This window comes from Odocoileus virginianus, chromosome 20 (genome assembly GCF_023699985.2).
Source record: "Odocoileus virginianus isolate 20LAN1187 ecotype Illinois chromosome 20, Ovbor_1.2, whole genome shotgun sequence".
Taxonomy (NCBI): Eukaryota; Metazoa; Chordata; class Mammalia; order Artiodactyla; family Cervidae; genus Odocoileus; species Odocoileus virginianus.
In genome coordinates, this window is record NC_069693.1 from 39516467 (window position 1) to 39538894 (window position 22428).

General features: G+C 40.2%; 1 non-coding gene across 1 annotated transcript; it reads left to right on the forward strand.

The window, feature by feature from the left end:
• Window positions 1-15116: 15116 nt before the first annotated feature.
• TRNAW-CCA (transfer RNA tryptophan (anticodon CCA)) lies at window positions 15117-15188 on the forward strand. The gene has a single exon. It is a non-coding gene; the product is annotated as a tRNA-Trp (tRNA).
• The last annotated feature ends 7240 nt before the right edge of the window (window positions 15189-22428 follow it).

Sequence of the window (22428 nt, forward strand, 5' to 3'; positions counted from 1 at the left end):
CTGTATCTGTAGGGATCAAACCTGTGTTCCCTGCATTGGCAGGTGGATTCTTAACCACTGTACGACCAGGGAAAGTTCTGTAGCTTTATATAATATATGTGCACACATACCAGACTAGAGACCATACTCACTAAAGTCATTGTTAACAAGCATACTGTTTTGGGAACGAGAAGCTTTATATATCTGGGACCTTAAAGCCTCAGTGCAGTATGTCTGCTGATAATTCTTTTACAATGAACATCTCTTATCAAATTCTGTAAGTCTTGGCATGTTCAAAAATGTATTTATTTTGGCCTCACCTTTGAATGAAAATTTAGCAAATGGTATTCCACTTGGCTTGGGTTACATTTAGGCTCGCATATAGTGGGAGCCAAACCTTAGACACTGTAGGCTTTTGATATTACCTCATTCAGTGCTTTGCAGTTGTCTCCTATTTCTGCCAAGGAGATATTAGTCTTGTCTTTAAACTCTGATTATATCTTTTATCAATATTATTATTTTCACTCTCTATTGCTACACATAGGAGTCAAAGGGGTTTTCATGGATTGGACTATCTACACCACCCTTGGCCTCTACTGAAATGGATATGATGGAAGAAACAGGAGTAAAAGTAAAGTTTTAAACTATTAATTTCATTATGATTGTGTAATAACTTTGGAAAGTAAGAGTATCATGAGCTTAAAAGAAAAGAAGTAATTGGTGACCAAGAAAGAATTCATAGAAAATAAATGTTTACCAACACTGAAAACAGCATACAGACACCAGATAGATGAACAGTGAAATAATGAACCAATAACCCAACAGAAGACATTCTTCAAAGTTCAGAGCTAGAGGACAGCATTTAAATTATGGATAAAAGGGAAGAAGCACAGAATAAGCCTAAGAGATGAGATATTTAATGTGTATTATATAAAGAGAAAACATAGATGGGAAGAAGTTTAAAGAAGTGATAATAGAGCAAGTAAGTAAAATTCCCTCAGACAAAGAAATTCTTGAATCTTCAGATCAAAAGGGTGCATTAAATCCTAGGCAGGTGCTTAGAAAAGGGATGCATATAGACATGTGCTGTTTTTGAGTTTTGGGAATATGTAGAGAAAAATGCACAGTTGCAGAATGAAAAATGAATGTGGTGATTGTTAAGGAAGGAGAATCAGTCTGGCATCCAATGTCTCACCTATAATACGAAAATGCTAGAAGGAATAGAAATAAATTCCAGAATCCTGGGGGGGGAAATGATTTTGATTTCAACATTCTTGGGTTCTCTCAAACTATTCTTCATGTGTAAGAAAAAGAAAAATGAAAATGATCCTAATAACAATGTCCAGGAATCAAAATTTAATTAAAGTATAATTTTTAGGTTGCAGGCAGGAGTGTGTATAGATGCTGCTTAATTCTTGATAGAGAACTATAAGCTTTTTGTTACTATTTCAATGGGGATCATTGGTTGCACAGAACAGAAAGATACTGATGTTAGTTCAAGGAAAGGTGGCTTATTTTAAGGATTTGACAGGTGAACTCAGGGTCATAGCCAGGCTCATAGGAACAGAAATGAGAACCTGGTACAAACCAAAGCCTGTCCTCGGTTTCAGGAGCTGCTCGGTCCTGCCTCTCTCCATCAGTGGACACATGGTGTGCTATATCCCTCTTCTTGGTGGCGTCTCTGTGAGCTGACTGTATCTATGGCACAGCGCCCACAGTGCCACAAGCCAGGAGTCTGCAGACTGGACCCATCCAAGACTGAGCAGCCACCATCTCTGCTACTCTGAGCTCAGGTTCTCAGGGAAGAGAGCACAGCTGGCTGCTCAGCAGCTATGAAAGCCTGGCCTGGGTTATGTGTTTCATTCAGGGACCAGTTAGCTAGGCTGGGGTGTGGTGGGGTCACTAGATACTACATGGCTTAGTGGACCTGCCTCTTCTTAGGGCATAAGGATAAAGGACGTTGGCAAATGAGAACTGAGCTGGTGGCAAAGACAAGGAAACATGCCCAGTAAGGAGAAAAACTATATGACTGGCCATTCATAGCATAGAAATAAGCTATCTCAGTGCTTCTCAATGGAGCTAACCTCTTATGGGAATACCCTACTTAGGAGAAAGTTCCTTCAGATGTCAAATTAAAATGTACCTTATAAATATTTAACCAGATATGCTTTCCTGAGCAACTCAGAGAAATATTCCTCTACTTTCTCTGTGGCAGCTTTTCAGCTGTCTGAAGACAGCAATTAATACCCACAGCCTACTCATCATCTTTTCTCCAAGTTAAGGAGTCTTGCCTGAATTATTGTTAACATTAAAGATTTTTGAGGGAGCAAGAAAAAAATTAAACACTACTCTTGCACCTTGTAGGTGCTTCTGTATTTGCACGTATCTCACTGTTTGGTAAAAATTTATCTGCCTTGCATGCCGGATCATAAATTTTTTGAAGTATTGTGTCCAGTCACCTTTGGAAATGATTTGGTCCCATGCCAGGAACATTGTAGGAGCATAAAGAAACAGATGTTAGTCAAAATAATCTTTGCTTTCATCATAAGATGTTTTATTTTTAAATTCTCAACAATTCCATCCTGTTTGTGATTATTTAAGCACAAGACAGAAGTGCTAAATTTGAGAACCTCTTACTGCATGTGCTGTGCATTTTGTTAAGTGCCCGCTCCTTTAATGGAACTTTCTGGCAGGTGTCTTCCAAGTCATGTGCAGGGGAGTCATGGGGGTTTGCCAAGGCACACTGGAAGTTAGCAAGAATGAAGAGGGACAGTGTGCATTTTCCCGAAGTTGCTTGAACATTTGGGAGGAGGCAATGAAGCCCCATTATTAACCTGTCCCACTGGGGTACTGGTGACAGCCATTGGTTTTAAACCATAATTGGCATTTTTGAAAAAAGCCCAATACATAGTTTTGATTTCTCAGACTTAGTGATCCAGAGGTTCCAGAGAGCAAGGGATGAGGTTAGTCCATGATATAATGTTCACCTCTGGAATCTTAAAACAATCCACTGTTGATGAGGGTGATGAAGTAGCTTAAGGTTTGACATTTGGAGTAAAAGAGCAGATGCACTGATCAAACTCTAAACCAAAATCTGTTATTAAAAAAATGTTCATCCATATAAACATGTGACATCTAGAAAAACAGTCTAATCCAAACTGAGCTGGCCATTTGCTGTTTTGTAGACACTGTTAAGGGGCCTACGAGAAATGAATACAAATGCCTCAAATGATAGAATTTCAAGTGCTACTGCTCTCCAATCTGCTTATTACAGTCTTAACAGTGTTCCTTATCTGACCCAGATTTTGAGTCACTACTTGGAACTTAATTTAAGGAGTGGCTCAGTGTAATGAGTTTCCAACTCTGTGCAGAAAACAAATTTGCATTTTCCCAACTGATCAGTTTCTCTACTGATTAACTCAGCAAGGTCAGCCTTTGGTTACTGATGCTGCTGATATTTTCCAGTTTCAGAGCTGGGAGGCCTAACTTGAGGCTCTTGTTTTCATTACTGAAGGCCAAACTAGAATATTCCAGAAAAGAAGGAAATACTGGAGCACCCACATGTCTACCTGGGTGCTTGTTAGCCTCAGTTTCTCAGGGCCTTAGTGAAGGAGGAAACTCCCCTCACCTCCTCTGCCTTCCTCGCTCCCACTGCAGAGTCCTTTAATGAGAATTTTCCAAGATGGCCCACGGCTTTCATTTCATGATTTCAATGGAAACACAGTGTGAGGTAGAGAAAAAGGACTTTGGATACAGAAGGACCTGGGTTATAATCCCCAGTTCCACTGCTTTCAAAGCTAACCTTGAATTAGTCCTGTATCTTAGTTTCCTCATCTATAAAATGGGGATAGTAGCTGTTTCTTTAAGTTATTAGGATCAAAAGAGGAAACATATGTGAAAATGCCTAGCTTAGTGCTTGGTACGTAGTAAGTGATTAGTAATGTTAATTGTCTACTGTTATTGAAGTCCTAAGTTATATATGATGGCTGATTAAGAAAGCAAACTTAGCATCACTTATACTAGACTCCTGTGTCTCAACTTTTCTCCGTAATTGCCCAAATCATTTCTGCCCTTGGGTCCACTAGTTGGATAACTCAAGCCCTATCAATTCAAGCCCCACTCAAAGGCTGTGTCCTTCAGGAAGCCTTAGTAGCTCACCTGGCCCACAGATCACTTCCTCTTCTGAATCCCTTTCACTGTTATTTCCTAACTAGTAGATCCCTAATTGTGGGGCACACACTACTGGTTGCACCATGATGACTTTAAATACAAGAAAAATGATCTGAGATTATACAGATACATAACAGGTCTCAGCAAGTGAAAATACCTAGCTGAAATTTTATAACACGGTTTTATTTTTAGTGTATTCCCTTTTATACTTACTAAATTTTAGAAAATGACGTTTCCATCTATGGTAGCTGTCTAGTTTCCTTTGACTATGGGATTGATGAAGGGAAAAAATGAATAATTTCATTTATATAAAAATATTGATTAAGTAATAATAATTCCATTGTGTGTGACTATGGTAGAAGGTAAACCACATCAGATTAGCATGCATGTGACTGAAATTTAAGAAACAGCAGCCTGCTTCACTTATGCAGAAGTACATTCAAGTGGGCTGCTGCCTTTTAAGTTTTTATATTGCTTCCTACTCTGAATGCTGTCTTCCTCTCACATGGATTGTTAACTTCTTAGAAGAGAATGTCTAGCACTATTTTCAACTTTCTATCCTAATAGTCCTAATAGATTCATTTTCACAACAGCAGCTTATTAGGTGAATGAAGAAGAAAGTTAACTTATTTATTGACCCAGGCTTGTAAATTGGCAGTTACAGGAGTATAATGCAAACAAAAGGAGTTATGCTGTGAACATGAAGAATTTACATACAATTAAGAAAACATCCATAGTTAAGAATCTGTATCTGTACAAACTGAAAATAATTAAGAATTATAGAAACAGTGAAAAATGTGCCTCACCTGCTGCTACTCTTCTTCCTTAAAGGCTTCACTTAAGATGAAGAATATTAGTATAACCCCGGCAATCATAGAAAAGGCTAGAACACATACCCACTGGCTATTAGATTTAAAATAAGTTCATCTTTGAGCCTCTACCAACCGGGACTGACTGCTGTGTCAATCAGTGATGAGTGACATCTGGAGAGAAGAGAATTTTGATGTGGTGGCCCTTATCAGCATCTATTTGTCACAGGAGTTATTCTCTACTGTGATTCTTGGGAGTAGTTCTAGTGCTAAAGAACATGAAAGAAATTCTTTGTTAAATGTGCACTGCCCATGTCCTCGCACACCTCAGAAATGGCTCCTGCACCCTCTTCAGCAAGGAGTTTTATTTGGTTAAAATTAAGTCTTCCATCTGTCAGGAAGAATGACTGTTCATCAGTTATTCAAAGAGAGGTTCTGATCTTACATGATCAGATCATGGCATTGGCAATATGGAAACAACCACACCCTATTAATGCCGCTGGTCCCAGGATTCCCAGAATGTCCCACCCCCAACTTAAAGGTGGCCATCTCTCCTCCCTTCAATTTTACTTTCAAATGATACAGTCAGATCACCAAAAATCCTTTTTTAATCAATCCTGGCCTGCAAGATGGTCCTTATTTTATGATCAAATAGCTTGTCGACCTTTTCATTTTCTAACATTGAAAAACAGAGAAAAGCAGTCATTCGATGGTGTTGTATATGCTTTTAGGTATAGCATTATACTTTTTGTTTCTTTTTTCCAGGTGGTAAATCTCCATGTTGTGTGCTGAGTTGCAGTTATAACAAAAAATACTTTACTCTTATGATCCTGCTGCTGCTTTGAACTAACCATTTGGGGTGGCTTGGTAGTCACAAAATTAAGACAGTATTTATGTAGTCCAGTAACTCCTATTTAACCTGGAAGAATAAAATCATGATTTGAAGAATGAAATTTGATTATATATAGGCTATGGATCTATAGCCAGATATTTAATGGCATTAGGTTTTCACCTTTTATTGTTTGATTCTTGATGCTGCTAGGGGAGAAAAAGAAAGCCCAGAAGCCCATTTTAAGCATACAAGGTCAGTGTTGCAATAATGGGGTTAATTTGCAGAGAGCATTAATCAGGGATCCTTTGTTTGATAATGGAAGAACCCAGTTCAAACTAGCCTTAGGCCAAAATAACTTTCTGTGTTTTTTTTTTTTTTGCTCATATGGCTTGTGAAGTTCAGATTCCTGGCTTGGGATAACTGGTGATAAGCACTGGGGTTTGTCTTCTTCCTTACACTATACACTGACCTCCTTCTCTGTTCATTCTTTGTCATTGCAAAAAGGCTTCATAAGTTAGTGAAGAGATGTTTCACAAGAGAGAAAGCGCCCATTCTCCAGGAAGAACCCAGGAAAACTTGACTCTCCCAGCTTGTGTCACATGCTCATTTCTTCGGATGTTACTGTGGTCATGGAGGCAGGATCATATATAGAGATGTATTTCACAGTTGGAACAAATGTTAAAATTCTGGATGAGGATTATATAGGGGTTGGCAGCAACCAAAAAGACTAAGTTGGCTCAAACTGCGTTGGAGAGTAGATTGTCATCCTGATTTTCTATCTACTATTAAGAACTGAGAAAGGTAGATGAGAATCAACAGTAGGTTAGAACGATGATCAAGTTGAACAAATGACAGGAGGAAAAATCCTCTCTTGAGACCATGACTACCAAAATCTAATATGCGAGCTAGGTTACAGAATAACTAGACAAAAGAAGGTCTTAATGGCCCAGGTAACCATGATCATGTGATCACTCACATCGAGCCAGACGTCCTGGAGTATGAAGTCAAGTGGGCCTTAGGAGGCATACCTACAAACAAAGCTAGTGGAGGTGATGGAGTTCCAGCTGAGCTATTTAAAATTCTAAAAGATTGTGCTGTAAAAGTGCTGTGCTCATTACTCCAGCAAATTTGGAAAACGCAGCAATGGTCACAGAAAGGTCAGAAAAGGTCAGTTTCATTCCAGTCCCAAAGAAGGGCAGTGCCACAGAATATCCAAACTACTGTACAATTGTGCTCATTTCACATATTAGCAAGGTAATGCTCAAAATCCTGCAAGCTAGACTTCAATAGTATGTGAACTGAGAACTTCTAGATGTACAAGCTGGATTCAGAAAAGGTAGAGGAACCAGAGGTCAAATTGCCAACATTCACTGGATCACAGAAAGAGCAAAGGAATTCTGGAAAAAGCATCTACTACTGCCTCATTGACTACATTAAAGCCTTTGACTGTGTGGATCACAACAAGTTGTGGAAAATTCTTAAAGAGATGGGAATGCCAAGATACCTTACCTGATTGACGAGAAACCTGTATTCTGGTCAAGAAGCAACAGTTAGAACTGGATATGGAACAATAGACTGGTTACAAATTGGGAAAGGAGTACATCAAGGCTATATATTGTCACCCTGCTTATTTAATTTAAATGCAGAGTACATCATGTGAAATGCCAGGCTGGATGAATCACAAGCTGGAATCAAGACTGCCAGGAAACATATCAACAATGTCAGATATGCAGATGATAGCACTCTAATGGCAGAAAGTGAAGAGGGACTAATGAGTCTCTTGATGAGGGTGAAAGGGGAGAGTGGAAAAACTGGCTTAAAACTCAACATTCAAAAACTAAGATAATGGCATCCAGTCCCATCACTTCATGACAAATAGATGGGGAAATGGTGAAAACAGTGGCAGATTTTATTTTCTTGGGCTTCAAAATCACTGTAGCTGGTGATTGCAGCCACAAAATTAAATGATGATGCTTGGAAAAAAAGCTATGACCAACCTAGACAGCATATTAAAAAGCAGAACATTTTGCCAACAAAGGTCCATCTATTCAAAGCTATGGTTTTTTCTAGTAGTCATGTATGAATGTGACAGTTGGACCATAAAGAAGGTTGAGTGGTGGAGAATTGATGCTTTCGAATTGTGCTGGAGAAGACTCTTGAGAGTCCCTTGGACAGCAAGGAGATCAAACCAGTCAATCCTAAAGGAAACAAACCCTGAATAACCACTGGAAGGACTGATGCTGAATCTGAAGCTCCAATATTTTGGCCACCTGATATGAAGAGTCAACTCATTGGAAAAGACCCTGATGCTGGGAAAGTTTGAGGGCAGGAGGAGAAGGAGGCAACAGAGGATGAGATAGTTGGATGGCATCACTGACTCAATGGACATGAGCAAATTCCATGGGGTTGCAAAGAGTTAGACATGACTTAGCAACTGAAGGACAACATATTGTTGTCAAATAGAGATACTCAAATGCAGATTTATGAGATGGGCATTATTTATTTTTTTCTCTGTCATGATACAGCCTAGAATTGGCAGGCAGTACAGGCTGGTTACTTTGTTCCATGAGTCGTCCAGGCATCTAGGTTTCTTCCAACTTGCTGCTCTGCCATACTGCTAAGTACGGCTCCATATGGTGAATCTGGCTCACATCATCACCTGAGCACACCAGCCCACCAAAACGGAAAAGAAGGAGTACAGGACAAGGCTTCTTTCCAAAAAATTACAACCAGCAAGTTGCATACAAGCCTTCAGCCTGCATCTCACTGGTCAAAACATGTTCACGTGGTCACACCTACCTGGCAGAAAGGCTGGGAAAAGCAAGCTATGGAGGGCAGCCGTGTGCCCAGGTAAAGCTCCAGAGGTTCTGTAATTATAGATCCTGGGAAAAAATTAGCATTCCTCCATACCCCAACAGCAGAAGAGCTCTCAAAACTGCTCTAGCTTCAAAAGTGATGAAAAGAAAGTGTTATCAATGTTTATATGGCTGATTAAAATGTATCCAGGTGAGTATGGATCCATCCAACATGTAGCTCATGAGCTTATATGTCTCTGTTACTTATTGAGCCTCCCTAGTAAGAAAAACATCCTTTGTTTTGCCTTTTTGAAAATTGTGTCTGTTAAAAAAAAAGATTGGGTCTATGGTATCACATTATTTTTTTTCCCCAACTTAAGTCTTATTAGTAAGAGTTAAGGGTGGAGAGAGACTTCCTTGGCTTGGAATAAATGATATGCATGGTGGCATTTATAATGAACTCATTTGTACAATCATCATTGTTTTGTCTCCCTTATGTACTTTTCCCATGGCATTCTCCAGCAGTTTTCAGGAGTATAAAATGCTAGCCCTCATAACATCTCTCCCATCTTAGGCTAAACCAGCCTTCTCTTTCCAGGTCTCTAAGCAACAGCATCTTAAAAATGAAATATTCATTTTCTGCAACCTAATTTAATTTCAGCAGTGACTAGGTTGCAGAACTTATCGGATCACAGAATCTTAAAAATTCTCTGAATTAACAATCCTCTCCCAGTGATAAGGTTTTTTGTTGTTGTTTATTTTATATATTTATTGCTGCACCTTGTTAAAATGTACACACTCAATTTTAACCTTGGTTTGTCTGACAGTGATTTACTCATTTGTGATCCAGAGGTAATGAGAAACACTGTAGGCAATCATCTTGCTGTCAATAAATGAAATATGTCATTATTTTTCTAAAACAGGGATTAATGTTTCTCCCAAGTGTAGCTTGTGCCCTTACTAAGAAATAAATTTTCTTTTTTAAGTTTTATTTTTGGATCAAATTCTGAAATATAGTAGTAAAAAATTCATCTTTCATAACTTCTGGACCTGATGAGTCATTACTGACATGTAAAATCCAATTAAATCAGTGACAAATGTAATTGTGTGTCATGCACCATAGGGGTGATAAATTGTACCACATTCTGAAAGGCATGTTTTGGTAAATGCTGTTTTGCTGAAAGACTGCAATTATAGCCTGCTTTGAATGGGGTGCCTTTGTTTTAAACACAGGGTAATGGAGTTCTAAATAGAGAGATCATGTTAACAAAAGACTTTTCAGAGCACAGTATAACCAAACTAACTAGCAGTTGGAGTTTTCTTACCACTATCATTTTCATCTGTAACCAGAATCTATCTTGTTTCCTTGAAGTAAGATTGTTCCTAAAAAGTTTAATCCAGTTGACTTCATTTCTCTCTTAATATCGTGGGTCACTTTGGCTAATACTGTCTCTTTGAAATTTTGTGACACTGCAGGTTTCTACAACAAAATAGAAAGGCAGGAAACCATCTAATGAGGTTGCCTTATATTCAGACATATGGGAAGAATTTACATGCTTCAAAATTTACCATTTACTGAACTATTTGAGCAGAGAAGGTGGACAGTTTGATTGAGTTTTGAATTTATTAGGTAATCTTTCATTTCTTTGCCTTAGCTACAAAACCTTCCTTTGCTAGCACATGTATTTTATGATGGTGTCACATTGTTTTATGTATGTTTCTGGTCTAAAACTCTATCATTCCTAATTCTTGATTACGGAGATGAAGATACATGGTGGTGATCATAGTCTTAAGTTTTTTAGGTAAGAAAGAATCAAGCATTTAGTTTTATATCATGATTGTTTTGTCCATTAAATTAAGCTTGCTGAATTTTGTAAATAGCTAAGCCATTCTCAAACAATTGCCATTCTCAAACAATTATATTGCTGTGACAATTACCTTCATTGTTTTGCTGAAGGTTGTCTTTCAGAAGTAGAATAGTGTGTTTATAATAATAGTGATAATTATAGACTATATTAATTGAGAACCTTTAATATACTTAAGGTGATGATAATTTTAGTGATTTTTAAATTGCATGAATTAAGCTTCAGTTGTTGTTCAGTTGCTAAGTACCTGGATCCAAATGTACTTCTCTATTCAAAGATACATCATCTTTGTCTTTGAAAAAACTGTTACATAGTAGAGGAAAAATAGAATGCAGTATTAAGACACTAGGTGTTTTCCTACAGTACAAATATTCCTAGTGACATCGGGATATGAGATACATTAATTATGGAATGCAATTTGCATTTATTAGTCAGATATTTATTATAACACATTATTTCCATCTATCATGGATAAGCAAAACAATCCTCTTGCTAAAAACAATTAGAAACATTGAACAAAATGTAAAAAGATATCTTTTTGAACGCATAAGAGAAACACCAAGGTAGGAAGATTTGAGAGGTCAGGATCCTGGAGAGCAAGGAAGTGAAGAGGACTGAGCCTAATAGTCTAAGCCGCTTTTCCACTCAGAGCAATTTCTAATTCAAATGTAGCTCAAGGCAAAAAGGAGAAAAATAAATAGAGAGTAGTACATGATGCTTATAAAAGGATGAGAATCTAAGTGGAAACTCTTAACAATTTAGATAAGATGAATAAATTCATAAAAATACAACTTATCAAAATTGACTTAAGAAGAAAGCAAAAATCTGAATAGTCCTGTATCTGGTAAAGAAAAGAATTTCTCAAGAAAAATCTTCCCACAAAGAAACTCTGGCCTTAGATGCTAATGAATTGGACCAAACGGTAAAGAAATATAAAATACCAGTCTTATGCAAACAGAGAGAATACTTTCTGATTCATTTTATGAAGGCAGCATGACCTTTATAGCAAAATCTGACAAAGCATTACAGGAAAGGTAATTCGCAGACAAGTCGCTCAAAAACAAGTATAAAAATCTAATTCCAAAATTCTAGCAAGTAAAAGCAACATATGTGTAAAAAGAAAACTTGGTTTAATATTTTAAAGTCAGTGTAGTTTGTTATGTGAATGGAATAAAAGAATAATCTCAATAGATTACATGATTATCTCAGCAGATACAGAAAATGCACTTGGTTAAATTCAGCATCTGTTTCTAAGAAAAAACTAGGAAAAGAAGGGACATTCATAGCTAATCAAAAGTATGTATAAAAACACATACGCTATATATATTTAAGAGCAAAATGCTAGAAGCTTTCTCCCTGAAAAATGTTAACTAGCATCACTGTATTGATCACCATACAAGAGGTCCAATGCAATAAGGGAAGAGAAAGAAATGGATTTGGATTGTAGTAGAAACGCTGGGCTGGAAGAAGCACAAGCTGGAATCAAGATTGCCGGGAGAAATATCAATAATCTCAGATATGCAGATGACACCACCCTTATGGCAGAGAGTGAAGAGGAAATAAAAAGCCTGCTGATGAAAGTGGAAGAGGAGAGTTGGCTTAAAGAAAAAGTTGGCTTAAAGCTTAACATTCAGAAAACTAAGATCATGGCATCTGGTCTCATCACCTCATGGGAAATAGATGGGGAGACAGCGGAAAAAAGGTCAGACTTTATTTTTTGGGCTCCAAAATCACTGCAGATGGTGACTGCAGCCATGAAATTAAGAGACGCTTACTCCTTGGAAGGAAAGTTATGACTAACCTAGATAGCATATTAAAAAGCAGAGACATTACTTTGCCAACAAAGGTCCATCTGGTCAAGGCTATGGTTTTTCCAGTAGTCATGTATGGATGTGAGAGTTGGACTGTGAAGAAAGCTGAGCACGGAAAAATTGATGCTTTTGAACTGTTGTGTTGGAGAAGACTCTTGAGAGTCCCTTGGACTGCAAGGAGATCCAACCAGTCCATCCTAAAGGAGATCAGTCCTGGGTGTTCATTGGAAGGGCTGATTGAAGCTGAAACTCCAGTACTTTGGCCACCTGATGCGAAGAGCTGACTCATTGGAAAAGACCCTGACGCTGGGAGGGATTGGGGGCAGGAGGAGAAGGGGACGACAGAGGGTGAGATGGCTGGATGGCATCACCGACTCGATGGACATGAGTTTGAGTAACCTCCGGGAGTTGCTGATGGACAGGGAGGCCTGGCGTACTGCAATTCATGGGGTCACAAAGAGTCAGACATGACTGAGTGACTGAACTGAACTGAACTGAACTGAGAAACAAGTATTAACTTGTTTTTATTGTGTTCACGTGGTAAGTTACATTACATTTTAAAGTAGACTAACAACTGAGGCCTTTCTACAGGTGGCACTCCCAGCACTTTTCAGTTGTCTCAGTTAAAGACAGTTCCCTTAGTGAAGGCCACAACCCGTTCTCCGCGGCAGCTCTATCTAGTGACTGGGGTATGTGGGTATACAAAGCTGTGGCTCTTTCATCCCACCTTGAGCCTCCTAGCTTCAGAGTACCAGACAGAGCTGGTCAAGGCCTTTGTTGAGATAGCATCACAGTCTAGCTTCTCCTGCTGCTCAGTCCTATTTTATTTACATTCCTTCCATGAGAGTTGATTTCCAAAGCTGTTTTCTTGATAGCTCAGTTGGTAAAGAATCCACCTGCAATGCAGGAGACCCTGGTTCAATTCCTGGGTTGTGAAGATCCTGGAGAATGGCTAGGCTACCCACTCCAGTATTCTTAGGCTTCCCTTGTGACTCAGCTGGTAGAGAATCTGCCTGGAATGCAGGAGACCTGGGTTTGATCCCTGGGTTGGGAAGATCTCCTGGAGAAGAGAAAAGCTACCCACTCCAGTATTCTGGCCTGGAGAATTCCATGAACTGCAGAGTTGGATATGACTGAGTGACTTTCACTTTTAATAACCTATTGCAGGCTAGTCTCTATCTTAGTTTCTGCTTTCTGGGGAACCAGAACTATATCAGGCAGTATGGGAAGTGGCTGGAGAAAGCAGATGCTAAGATGAGATTTTGAAGCTGGACTTCCTCCTACCTGAGTGGCAATGAAGACTCATCATTGGTGGTAAGTGTAAAATAGACAGCTGTTAGTGTGAGGTAGCTATGTCATCATTAGAGTTTTTACTGGTGGCAGACTGCGATAATATACTGGCAGGATGGAATTCACAAACTGGTGCGATAGCAGGTATTTCAGAAAGGTGTGGTGACCATAACAAAAAGGACAGTGGACGTGGGTAGCTGTTGCTGAGCTTCACTAATGCTTTGGGAACAGGCTGTTACCTTTCAGGCTGAAAGTAATGAACTGGCAATTAAAAGGTAAGGAAATCCAGAGGATTTCCTTGGTAGTATGTAAAGAGACCTTAATCTCCCATTGCCTGAAAGCAGAGAAAGCTGAAGACCAGGCCTAGGATTTTACCATGAGTGTGTGCGTGCTAAGTTGCTTCAGTCCTGTCTGACTCATTGCAACGCTATGGACTGTAGCCCATCAGGCTTCTCTGTCCATGGGATTCTCCAGACAGGAATACTGGAGTGGGTTGCCATGCCCTCCTTCAGGGAATCTTCCCAACCCAGGAATCAAACCCAAGTCTCTAATGTCTCCTGCATTGGCAGGCGGGTTCTTTACCACTAGCACCACCTGAGAAAACTAGGCAGGTGTTCTGGTCTGAAAGTATTCTCACCTCACTCCCAAATTCGTGTGTTGAAACCGAACTCCTAAGGTGAGAGTATTTGAAGGTGGGTCTTTAGATGATTAAGTTATGAGAATGGAACTGTCATAATTAGTGCTATTATAAAAGAAGCTCCACAGAGTTTCTGTAACAGAAAGAGGGTTATGTGATGACAAAGGGTGAAGGTACCCTCTAAAGGAAAAAGATTCCTACTGAATCTGCTGATATCATTATTTTGGACTCCCTAGCCACTAGAAGTGTGAAAAATAAATATTTGTTAACTAAGGCAACATATCTGTTATACCTGGATCTTCATCAGAAAAGAATAAAATCAAAGCAGACTAAAACCTTGATCTCAAGGTTCCCCAAACATCTGAACTATAGAAATGGTGCACACTTCTCTTAATGAAGTGTGCTTCCCCCTTCTTTGAAGACTGCAGACATTTCTTCCTGGTAAGACACATGCCAACCTCTCTTCCAGAATCTGCCCCTGGTTTTCTCCTGGCCAATAAGCCAGTAAATAACAACACAGCTTGGGAAGGGTTATACTGGGCCTGGTGAGGAAGGAAAGGAGCTAGATGTGAAAGGAGATGCAGGATCTAGTCAACATCCCCAACAGAGCCAGAAAATATGCTTGGAATTGTAACATGAGGGCCTAGGAGGAGGACATAATATTTGATAAAACAGAGGTTATTGATTTGAGAACGCCCTGTCCAGATATAGAGTTTAGCATCCTGGCAAGTATCTTGCCAGATGGGGTAAACATACTGTTAGACTGACTTCTGTGACATGGAAATAGTAACAGCCTACATTAAATGAAGTAGAAAGCTGGTGAAGCCAGAAATGCCATAATAAAGAGTCACTATGCCAGACAAAGAATGGAATAAAAAAGCTCACAGAACTAGATATTTTAGGTAGATCTATGTTGTAAGGTCGGGCTTCCCTGGTGGCTCAGAGGTTAAAGCATCTGCCTCCAATGCAGGAGACCCAGGTTTGATCCCTGGGTTGGGAAGATCCCCTGGAGAATGAAGTGGTAACCCACTCCAGTATTCTTGCCTGAGAATCCCATGGACGGAGGAGCCTGGTAGGCTACAGTCCACTGAACGACTTCACTTTCACTTTCACAGTTTTATGTTGTACGGTCAGAAAAACCATCAGATGTCTTTGGTCCTGAGGCAAGGCCTGACAGATGACAACATTGACTACAGTCCACCCCATGTACCTCTTACATTCCTTTCATCATATGATTCCTGGGAGTAATTCCCCCCTGAGTCCCACGAGTCTCCTTCCCCAAAGGAAACTTATAAAAGAGAAGGTCAGTGAGAGAGTCTGCAGCCCCTACAACTTGCATCTGGTCTCAGAGCTGTAGCTGAGACTTGCCATCGCCCTCTCTTCCTGCCATTCTAGACATTCCTCACCCTTAGTGAGCCCCTCTGCTGGGCTTAGTGGCTTACCTGGGAGTATGATACAGATCTTTATTTCTCAGCAATCTGAGCTCCTGGTTACCACGCTTTACTTGTATATTTACAGGTGACATTGGTCAAGGGAGACCAAAAGCACACAGGGGGATCCTGGGTACCAAATATACTCCTCCCTGCCATCACTGTATTTCTTCATGAGATTTGGGTAGACAAAGATGTTTTCAAAGGGCATAGAAAATACTCTTAAGAGAAAGAAATGATACTTTTTATTACATAAAATTAAGAATTTTTTTCAGATTAAAAAACAACTTTAAGGGAGTGAAGAAAAATTCACAAACTCTGCTCAATATTTTGTAATAACCTAAATGCAGGAAGAATTTGAAAAAGTACATGTGTGTGCTCAGTCTGTCCAACTCTGCAGCCCTGTGGACTGTAGCCCACCAGGCTCTTCTGTCCATGGAATTTTCCAGGCAAGAAAAAGTATGCTGCTGCTGCTGCTAAGTCGCTTCAGTCGTGTCCGACTCTGTGCGACCCTATGGACAGCAGCCCACCAGGATCCTCTAGGCAAGAAAACTGGAGTGGGTTGCCATTTCCCTCTCCTAAGAAAAAGTATACATGTATATGTATAACTGAGGAAAAACAAACAAACAAAAAATCCACAGAGTGGGATAACAGATTTTCAAGATAATAGAATATTGATATAAAAATATGTGTTAGATGTTCAGCATATATAAAGAAACTATAAATCAGACAGAAAGAAAAGGGTAACCCAGCAGAAAATGGGCAAATGACTTAGGACTCTCTAAAAAGAAATATAAATGGCCAGTAAGTACACACAGAGCTACATGTCATTAGTCATAAAAGAAACATGAATTAAAACCCTAGTGGGATGTCACTTCAGTCTTACCAGAAAGGCTAAAGTGCAGAAGACAGGAAACACCAAGAGTTGGTAAAGACATGGAAGGACTGAACTTTCATACACTGTTTGGAAAGATAGGTCAGTATAACTACTTGGGCAATATCTTCTAAAGCTACATATACACACCCTAGGTATTAAGCACAAATATATACATGCATGCAACAAGTGGCATTTTTAATAGTCAAAACTGAAAATAATCAAATGCCCATTTAACAGTAGAATGGAGAAATAAATTGTAATATACTTAATAAAAGATGGCAAATTCATACTTTAGGATTTCATTTATACATTTAAGAACCAGGCAAAACTAAAAAGAGGCAGGTTCACCACTGAAAATGGGCACAAAAGGGACTTCTGAGGGAAGCAGTCATGTTCCGTTTTCTGATCTTGGTGGATACATGGACATGTTGACTGGGAGAAAGTTAACTGAGCTGCACTCTGATGACTCTGCGTTTTCCTATAGATATGATATTTATACTTCAGTTAAAATGTTAAAAATAAAGTCAGCCAACCAGCAGAATCTAGGAGCTAGCAACTTCTACTTTACAACAAAACACTGTCGCACTTGCAATGGGGCCTTTTTGTTAGAGTGGTTCGGCATGATGCCTTTTTTGTGTGTTAACAGCTCACCAAGCTCCTTCCCTCACTCACATGCCCAGGTATTCTCTAGCCTATCAGCCTGTTTTTCCTCATGGTACTAACTGCTGTTTGAAATTATTTACTTGTCCTTGTAATGTAGGACAGTGCAAGCAGGGATCTTGTCTTTTGTTTATAGCTATATCCTTTGCACCTAGATCAGTGCCTGGTTCATAGGCGGGGCTCAATTAACATTTGCTGAGTGCATATATGGAATTTAGAAAGATGGTAATGATAACCCTATATGCAAAACAGAAAAAGAGACACATGTACAGAACAGACTTTTGGACTCTGTGGGAGAAGGTGAGGGTGGGATGTTTCGAGAGAACAGCATCGAAACATGTATAGTATCTAGGGTGAAACAGATCACCGGCCCGGGTTGGATGCATGAGACAAGTGCTTGGGCCTGGTGCACTGGGAAGACCCAGAGGGATCAGGTGGAGAGGGAGGTGGGAGGGGGGACCGGGATGGGGAATATATGTAAATCCATGGCTGATTCATGTCAATGTATGACAAAAAGCACTACAGTATTGTAAAGTAATTAGCTTTCAACTAATAAAAAAAAAATAAATGGGGGAAAAAACAAAAACAACATTTGCTGAGTGAAGGGAGAAAAGGCACTAAGAGTATGTATAAAAAGACATAAGACTTTTGCTTCTTCAGAAGTTAAATTTATTCCTATATTGGGTTTGTCCAATGATATTCCCATTTAATAGCTAAACATAAGCATCTATTAAAATTAGAGTAGAAAATATTACTTGTTACTGTAAATTTGAGATAGTCTCAAATTTCTCATCAAACAACTATTTTCTAACAGAATATTTCATAATTTTAGTCTCTCAGGAACACAGTTATGCATGTAAGTGGAAAAAACTGAATGTAATAAAGCGATGAAGTGGAAGGGCTAAATTATAATCAGAACAATAATTTGAAGGAGGAAGAGATTCTCTTGGGTGAAAGCAGCCAGAGAAAACTTCTGGAAGAAGACAGATCTTGAACTTCTGCAAATAATGACTAGGATAGGAGAAGGAGTGGGCATTCTAGTGAGAGAAGGAACGCTGCAACATGAAAGAGGGGGCCTGTGCCCATATTCCTCTGGCTGGGGTCCAGGGCTACCAGAGAGCTTTGGGAAGGAAACTGGAAGGAAAGGTGTGTGTGTGTGCACAAATGCTTGCAGTGTCGTAATGGTATTTATTCACTTCCCTAATTCACTAAATCTGTTCCTTTTACAAGCAGTGGTACAAAGCTTTCTACGTTCATTAAGTAATAAAGAGTGTCCGTTGTGGGCTAAGGACTGATGAAAGAGACAGCTAAAAAAGATGAAAGAGACAGTTTGGGCTTCTAAAGCGTTCACTGTCCAGCCGAACAGAAATAACAACACAAACAATGACTATTTGGTGGGATAAGTACAGTGTCAGGATTACATTTAAAGTACAATAGGAATAGATGGAAATAGTAATCAAAACCGGTACAGGGTGCTTTCAGGTAATTTGACATGTCCATTTGGAACTCATGGGACACAGTGATTTGGTTATTTTGAATAAGTGATGTTGTCACTGCCAATCCCTAGCTAATGAAAAGAGAAAAAAAAAAAGGATAAGCAGGAGCCATAGATGACAGCTCAAGGGTTAAATTCAGCAAGAAAACAAAGGCCTATTTGGTCTATAGAGTTAAAAAAGAGACTAAAAAAAAATTTTAGTTACCCTAATTGCAAAGTAGGGAGGTTACAAAAAGATCTGGATTAACAGTTCCTCTTGAGACAGTGGAGGATTTGGCAACAGGTGGATTGTGCTCTCTGGTTTGGCATAGTCCCCACCTAACTGCTCACGCAGCTGCTCTGCTCCCTGCCCACTGTGTGGATTTGAACTCGATCCCTAGTTCAAATGGTGGGGTCAGAGATCAGCTGGGGGTGTCTGTAGTGCATACTACTGGGTAATAAAAATCTGTACTTTGGGGTTATGTCAAGATATTATACACACATCAGGGAAGACCATTAACACATGGTCATATGTTAAAAGCATTTCACAGATCAGCTATGGAATTGTACACTCAGTGATTAATTAAGAATGGAATCACCAGTAGCATTCATGTCCTTAACATATTTCGTTATGCCATGGTGGTGGTGAGGATCAAAAGAGGATAACAATGCAAAAAGTGTTCTATAAAATAGATGTGGTTTACAAATACAAGAGAGGATATAAAGAACAAAACAAAAGATGCAATAACGCTTTCATGATGACAGAATAAATTTTAGCATGTGAAAGCAAGGGTCTCTTCTGAAGCAGTCCTCTACAATTTAACAAGTAATATACAATTTTTGTATTGGGTGGACCAGGGAAGCATCCTGGGAGTAGTTTGGTTCTGCTTTAAAAGTCATGGAATGACTATTGTGGATGAATATAATAGGCACACACTGATGATGAGCCCAAGACACATATCTTAACTTCCTGCTTACAAATCTATTATAGACCCACTTTTCATGAATTTAAGCCTTTCTTGAGCCTGTTAAATGGTTCAAGAAAATCACAGATTAGAAAAACAAGGAAGGTACTAGGCACAAAGAGTACTGTGAATCAAAGCAGATTAGCGACCCAGCAGTGGATGTATCTTTCCTTGGAATTCAATCCAGCAAGTGGAGATGATTCACAGTTAATATGCTTGCTGGTTATTTTCACTCCGCCATCAGAAACTTGACTCCCTAAATGACCACCCTCTTCTTATAATTAGTAAAAGGAGTGCTCATACAAATGTCTAGTGGGGTATCATTGTAAATAGTAAGGAGTTCCCCTCCTTTCTCTGGATAAAAGGAACAGGAATGAAACCAGTGAGAATAATTTTCTCCTCCGGACAACATTTTCCAGAATCTCCACCTTTTCGACAATTTGTATTGCAAGTGAATATAATGACATTGGGTTTCCCAGGTGGCACTTGTGATAAAGAACCCGCCTGCCAGTGCAGGAGACATAAGAAATGTGGATTCCATCCCTGGGTTGGGAAGATCCCCTGGAGAAGGAAATGGCAAACCACTGCAGTGTTCTTGCCTGGAGAATCCCATAGACAGAGGAGCCTGGCGGGCTACGGTCCGTAGGGTCAAAGAGACGGACACTACTGAGGTGACTTAGCACGCATGATGATATCATGTCTGTTGAGACGAGGGTAAAAAATATTAGGAGTAGTGTAAAGCAAAACAGTGAGAAGTGTGGTCCCCTTTAATATACTTATTCTTTCATTAGCCAACAGAGCAGCCCCCCAGCTTGCCCCCAAATCAGGACAGTGCTTCTCAAACATGACTGCTAATAGAAGCACTTGAGGAAGCTTTTTTAAAAATACCCATACCTGACTTCACCTCCCTCTACCTCATCAATAAAAATTAGAATCTCTGGTGGTGTTCAGGCACTAGGATATTTAGAATACTCCTCAGGAGTTCTTAATGTACAGTCAATGTGAGAACCACAGCCTTCAAGAAGCAGGTAGTTTCTGCAGCCATTGGAGGGCCTTCTAGAGGTGTCCGTGTCAGTTTAGCAGTGAGCAACCCTCTCGGACAGGCCAGTAGACCAGTAAATGGACACCCAAGAGGAGATAACCTTCTTTCTTGCTCTCCTCCTACCTGTCTTTCCAGTCCTACATGGCCTCTTCTTTCTTCACTCTGGTGAACCTGCCATTTTACTGGGCCAGCATCCATTCACACTGCTTCTAGAAGTATCATCTTGGTTCCACACACCTCCTTAGCCCCTAACTCTCAGCCTTGAGGATCCAGTAGTTCTGACATCACCCACAGCTCCAGAAGCTCCCTGTGACTCCAAACTGACCAATCAACGTATGAACTCGCTTCTCTGCAGAGTGATTGGGTCAGGTATTGACACGTGATCGGACTCCAGCCAATGAGGGGCGAGTTCCCGGCACTGAGAGAGGTGCTCTTCCGCTTCTGCGGAGAAGACAATGTCAGCGATCCAGCCCCCGGGGGGACTGCCTACCGAAAACGGAGTCAGCCCTGAAATCTGCGATGTGTCACGGGGAGAGAGAACGAAACTTGGAATAGTCATATGTCTGAACTGGGCCATGTGTGAATCCACCCCTGGACTTCCCAGCTGTGGCAGCCCCTCCGCTTTCTTTCTAGCTGAGCTAATTTAAACTGGGCCTTCAGTCACATTGCAGATTGGCGACCTGACGGACTTAACTGCTCTCTCCACTGGGAAGTGTCCTTTAGGTCCCCAAAGGGAGAAGATGCCCAGAGGCCTCCTCCATCAGCGGGCCCTCTTGGGCGAAGCCAGCCCGCCGGCTCCGTGAGAGCAGAAAAATGGTACCTGCCCTGGGCCGACACATCCACATGAGTGGAGAGCGGGGCGCTGGCTTGATTTCAGCCCATCCCTTCTCTGGGTGATCGGGTGCAGGGGACACTGTGGACAGTGGCCTCAGGGTAGCCCAGCATGGAGTACTTGGCCTTAGGCAGAAGCCTCTAGCTGGGGACCTTGCTGGGAGAATCCTAAGGCCCTTGACTTAGTTTCCTCATAAATTCGGTAAGAACCAGTTCAAGTTCATGCCCCTCTCATGGTACAGTGTTACCAAGGGTGACCGTAGTCGAGTTTTTAGTTACTGAGTCCTCCGCTTGATTCTCCTTACTTCCCTGGTGGCTCAGACGGTAAAGCGTCTGCCTACAATGCGGGAGACCCGGGTTCAGTCCCTGGGTTGGGAAGATCTCCTGGAGAAGGAAATGGCAACCCACTCCAGTATTCTTGCCTGGAAAACCCCATGGACGAGTAACCTGGTAGGGGTTGCAGAGTCGGACATGACTGAGCGATTTCACTTTCTGCTTGATTCTTAGCTTTGAATAGAAACATAAATTTTGTAAGCCTTTGGCAGCTATCAGGAGCTTTATAGCTAATGTTTACTGAAGACTGAGTATGTATTAGACATCATATATATGATTCATATTGTGTATATTTATGACTATATATATATTGTATAAAAATTCATTTTATTCTCATAATAACCATAGGAGTTTATTACTGTTACTGTGTGTGCTTTATGTGTGAGAAAACCAAGGCACAGAGGGTTCAAGTAATTTGCTCATAGTCACGCAGCTGTGAAGTTGCAGACCTGGAATTCCAAACCCCAGAATTTGTATACCAGAGCCTGGGTTCTGAAGCAGAATGCTTCATCCCAGCCTCAACAAGGCCACTTACTCAATCCAGAAAAAATAAGTCATTTATGGCAGAAGAAAAGAAAAGTTTGCAGGATCCAAGGTAGGTGCCTTTGGCAAGCTAGTCATTTTTTCC